Source organism: Triticum aestivum, chromosome 4A (assembly GCF_018294505.1).
Source record: "Triticum aestivum cultivar Chinese Spring chromosome 4A, IWGSC CS RefSeq v2.1, whole genome shotgun sequence".
Classification (NCBI taxonomy): domain Eukaryota; kingdom Viridiplantae; phylum Streptophyta; class Magnoliopsida; order Poales; family Poaceae; genus Triticum; species Triticum aestivum.
The window spans coordinates 152,293,997-152,298,483 of NC_057803.1; the positions used below are offsets into that span (position 1 = coordinate 152,293,997).

Below are 4,487 nucleotides of genomic sequence, written 5' to 3' on the forward strand. Positions count from 1 at the left end.
CTTGGTTTGGATCTTTGTTTGCCCAAGATTAGGTGGAACCTTTGACCCCCCCCCACACACTATATGATTCTTGTTAGTGAAACCTAGATTGTAATTTTTTTTAGATATATATGAGATGCCTAGTTTTGTAGATAATTATGAGATGTTGAGTGTTGTAGCTATATGTGAGATGTTGAATTTTTTTAGATATATATTAAATGTTGAGTTTATTTGAAATATGAGATGTTGATTTACTTGAACACATATGACATACTAGATATATATGAGAATTTACAATCATTTATTCATTGTGTGAGAAGGAGATGTTGAGATTCTTGTAGATGAATACATATGAGATGTTTAGATGAACACATATGAAATGTTGAGTGTTTACCGATATTTGAGATGAACTCATATATGTTTATTGTTTGAACTTTGTAAGGATGGTTTGGCTTCTCGACGATGTCTACGACACGAAACACCGGGCCTACATGATGCGCGAGAAGGAGATGGTAATAACGAGTAATCTGAATATTTTGCCTTAAGTTGAAATTTACATGCCCTAAGATTTGTCATTACTTGTTTTTTGCAGAAGCTTGAACCTTTGAAGATTCGGTATCACGGGGTCTCTGGTCCTGCCATGCCTTACGATGAGCGGTACACACCGTACATCAAGCAGGCAGGACTACTCCCATGGATTCAGTTGGTCAGTCGGTCCACGCCGAATCTGAACGCTCCACTGGTGTCCGCTCTTGCTGATCGGTGGAGGCCGGAGACGCATAGTTTCCATCTTCGGACTGGGGAGATGACCGTGACGCTCGAGGATGTCTCGTTGATCACCGGTCTTGCTATCGACAGGATGCCTCTCTGTATGAGCACCGATTCTGATGGGTGGCGCGAGCAGATGATTGCTCTTATCGGTATGGCTCCTACCGAGGCTGAGGATGATGTAGAGGAGGGAGAAGAGAAGAAGAAGAGGGAAAGGAAGGCAGCCGGAGCTGCTTTCACGTGGATTCAAAATAACTTTGCGACGTGCCCTCCGGATGCAACTGATGATGTGATCCAGACACATGCTCGTGTGTATATGTGGTACATTGTGTCGAGGACTTTGTTTCCTGACTCCACTAGCAAGAACGCTCCATGGATGTGGCTGAAGGCGTTGACCGTCTTCGATAGCAAATGGAGTTGGGGTTCAGCGACTCTTGCCTACTTGTACCGACAGGTAGTTGGTCTGTTTTGTGATCAACTCATTTATTCATTAGCAATGCAAGCTTGCTGTCAAGTTAACATTGTTTTTCTTTCATATGTAGCTGGATGATGCGTGTTGCAGGATCACACCTAGTGCAGGCATTGTTGGTAATCTGCTTCTACTTTCTGTATGGAGCTGGGAGCGTCTGCCTGTTGGACGCCCGAAGAGCGTCAGGTTTGATCCTTGGTATGCAGATGAACATGACGAATTACGGCGCCCCACGTGGGCTTACAAGTGGGATATCGTTTCCGAGATGACGAACGATGTCAATCTCATGTACCAAAAGTACATTACTGAGTTGGACACGATTACGCCTGAGCAGGTAAGGAGGTCATTACTTTAGTCCTTTCTCATGCTTGCTTGAAAAATAGTTATCAAATTTGCATTGTTGCCCTGTTTCATAGGTGGAATGGCAGCCATATGGCGCGGGTGAGAGCTTGGGGTACACCGCAGACTTCCGCCTCAACCCGATGTGCTTGCGGGATAAGGATCTCTGGCTTATGCGGTGCCCACTGATATGCAACTGGGCGGTTGAGTTTCATTTGCCGCATCGCGTGTATCGTCAGTTTGGTCTTTTCCAGCCTCACCCGCCGGATTGGGTGGACACGGATAAAGCACTTCATAGGTAAGAGAGCATGTGTGCGTATTGTCTAATCATCGGGACTCCTTTTGATTGTGCTAATGTTTGGTTTTATACCACGCAGGTTGGATAGGAGAAGGCAACGGAAGATAAAGGACTGGGCCAAGCATCATTATGCGTATGTTACCCGCTTCCAGCTTTGTGTGGAGCAAGCTCGTAGCACTGCACGCGCCCCGCTTCGTGAGCACAACTCACTTGCTTTTGATAACTACGTACGATTGTTTATTGGAACTACTCGAGTTGAGATATGCCCGCCGGCATATAATGAGGATATTCTTGAAGAACCCGTAAACTTTGAGGATCTAGCAAAGGGGAAGTACAACAGAGATGTCAGGCTAGGGCAAGGAGTCCCTGCTGTTCCGGTGATTAACTATGTGGTAAAGTGTTCCCCTCTTTACTTTCCTGTTGACCGTATTACACATGTTTGAATGGCTAACGCATTCATTTTTTCTCATCCGTAGTGCACCGAGATCAAGAAAGCAGCTGATGAGAGCCAGTCTATTCTGGAGAAGACACCGGTTGGAACTGGCAATGATGATGGTTCACTACGAGCATTCCTCAAGGTACATATCGCATTCACTATGAGAGCCAGTCTATGTTGCGAAGTTTGATATCTTACACACTTGTTCGTGTTACAGCGTCAGGCCAAGAAGTTAAGGCGGTTATCGAACCTTCTCGGTTGCCGTGATCCTGAATATGATGAACCATCTGCCTCTAGGTCTGGTACACCATCAGACCCCGCACCTCACCATGAGGGGGACGATGTTAGTTCCTCATATGCTTATATGGATGATGAGGGTGGGATCACCCAAGAGGTATGACTAATCCTTTAGATGTGATTCTCACTTGATTACGACATCGGCCTTCACCATATTGTTTCGTTGTGTGATAGGGCGATGAGCTTGATGATGACATGACTTTGGCGGACGCTCAAGCTCGGTCCGCATATGTGTTCAAGCCTAGGCAGCCCAGACGCCGGTACACGCCCAACGACTATGACAATAGAGGCAACCCAAAGGTGGTCGTAGGGACCTCGCGGATGGCTAGCTTGGATGATGAGGCGGAGGAGGAGGCGGAGGAGGAGGCGGAGGCGGAGGAGGAAGTGCATGAAGAGGATCCTCATGCTCCTAAGAAGAAGAAGCTTGCCTGCAAGCGTGCCACCAGGAACACGCGCAGAAGGCATTAGTGCTTGTTCATGTTAATTGTAGCCGTTTAATTAGGTTGACGAACTTGTGAGGTTATGTTATATGTTGGTGAACTCTTACTAGTGTGATATTTGTGTTTCCGAACCTGAAGTAATGTTGAATTGTCTTAAATGATATGATGTTCAAGTTATTAGTTTCTGCAGTTTACAGTATTTTTATTATGTTATATGTTGGTGAACTCTTACTAGTGCAGTTTACAGTATTTTTATTATGTGAGTGTTGCTGCAGGAGGCCAAAATGGCATCTGTTTCTGCAGTTTTGCTTATAGCAGCACTACAGCGCCCAACGTATAGGCGCTGCACTGTACTGTGTGGCGCCCAACAATTGGGCGCTGCACTGTATAGTGCAGCGCCCTGTCCTTAGGCGCTGCACTACTTCCAACATCTCACATCCAGAGAGACACAGTTGGCTTGCATCACATCCACAATACTTACAATGACTGCAGCATCACAACAATTTGAACAAACATAAATTTTAAGCCGACGAGTTCATAACTTAAGACAATTCAAACATTACTACGACATGGTTCACGACACATTCATTACAAATGACAAATGGCAGCTTCCCCTAGAAGATAGTTCACCAACATCTCACATGCCCTCACAACTTCATGACACATTCATTAGAAAATAGTTGACGACGAGTGCACCGAAGCGAAGTCCCTACTGAGTAGAGCGAGGCCATTTCCCCTTCTTGTCACGTGCCGAGTCCTCCTCTTGCGCCTCGCGAGCCTTTGCAAGCTTTCTTGCCCTCTCCTCCTCACGAGCAAGTTTCGCTTGGCGTGCCCTCTCCTCCTCTCGTTTCTTCCGCTCCATCCTCTCCTTCTGACGACGCTCTTCCTCCAAGCCTCTTCGAAACGATTCTTCGAACCGTCGTTGCCGCCTAAGACAATCTGCGTATTGGTCCTTTTTCACATCTTCTGGCACTTCAAGATCTATCCACGTGAAGTACTTGCATAGAGGAGGCGGTGACTGCATAAAAATTTGTTGTTAGTGTTGACACACATTTGAGAGTAACATTTTACTTCTCGAGCTTACCGGTGGTTGGTCATAGGCGTTAGTTGGAAGTGCACGATCATAAGCATAGTTCGGGCATACAAAATATCTCCGCCCTTCCATCCATGCTTTCTTTCGGTCGGTGGACACCTTCACCTTGCAAACATCTCCACACCAACAAGGCGGGATGTTGACATCTTTCTCCTTCACCTTGTCCAAAGATGCGTCCTCCCACTTGTTCGGCATGTCTTCTTGGTTAGCACACGGTGGCCTCGTCATGGAACCGGATGAAGCCATGCCTACAAAACCGAGAATTATTGGTCAACCCTAACCCCCACTTAACAATAACCACAACCCTAACACCAACATAACCCTAACCCTAGCATACTATGAAAACCTAACCATACCAAATTAGCAAA

The 4,487-nt window shown here is 46.1% G+C and overlaps 1 long non-coding RNA gene across 1 annotated transcript; it reads left to right on the forward strand.

Annotated features, from left to right (window-relative positions):
• Positions 1-1,523: 1,523 nt before the first annotated feature.
• LOC123081890 (uncharacterized) lies at positions 1,524-1,993 on the forward strand. Its single transcript, XR_006438825.1, has 3 exons — positions 1,524-1,550; positions 1,633-1,853; positions 1,933-1,993. It is a non-coding gene; the product is annotated as an uncharacterized lncRNA (long non-coding RNA).
• The last annotated feature ends 2,494 nt before the right edge of the window (positions 1,994-4,487 follow it).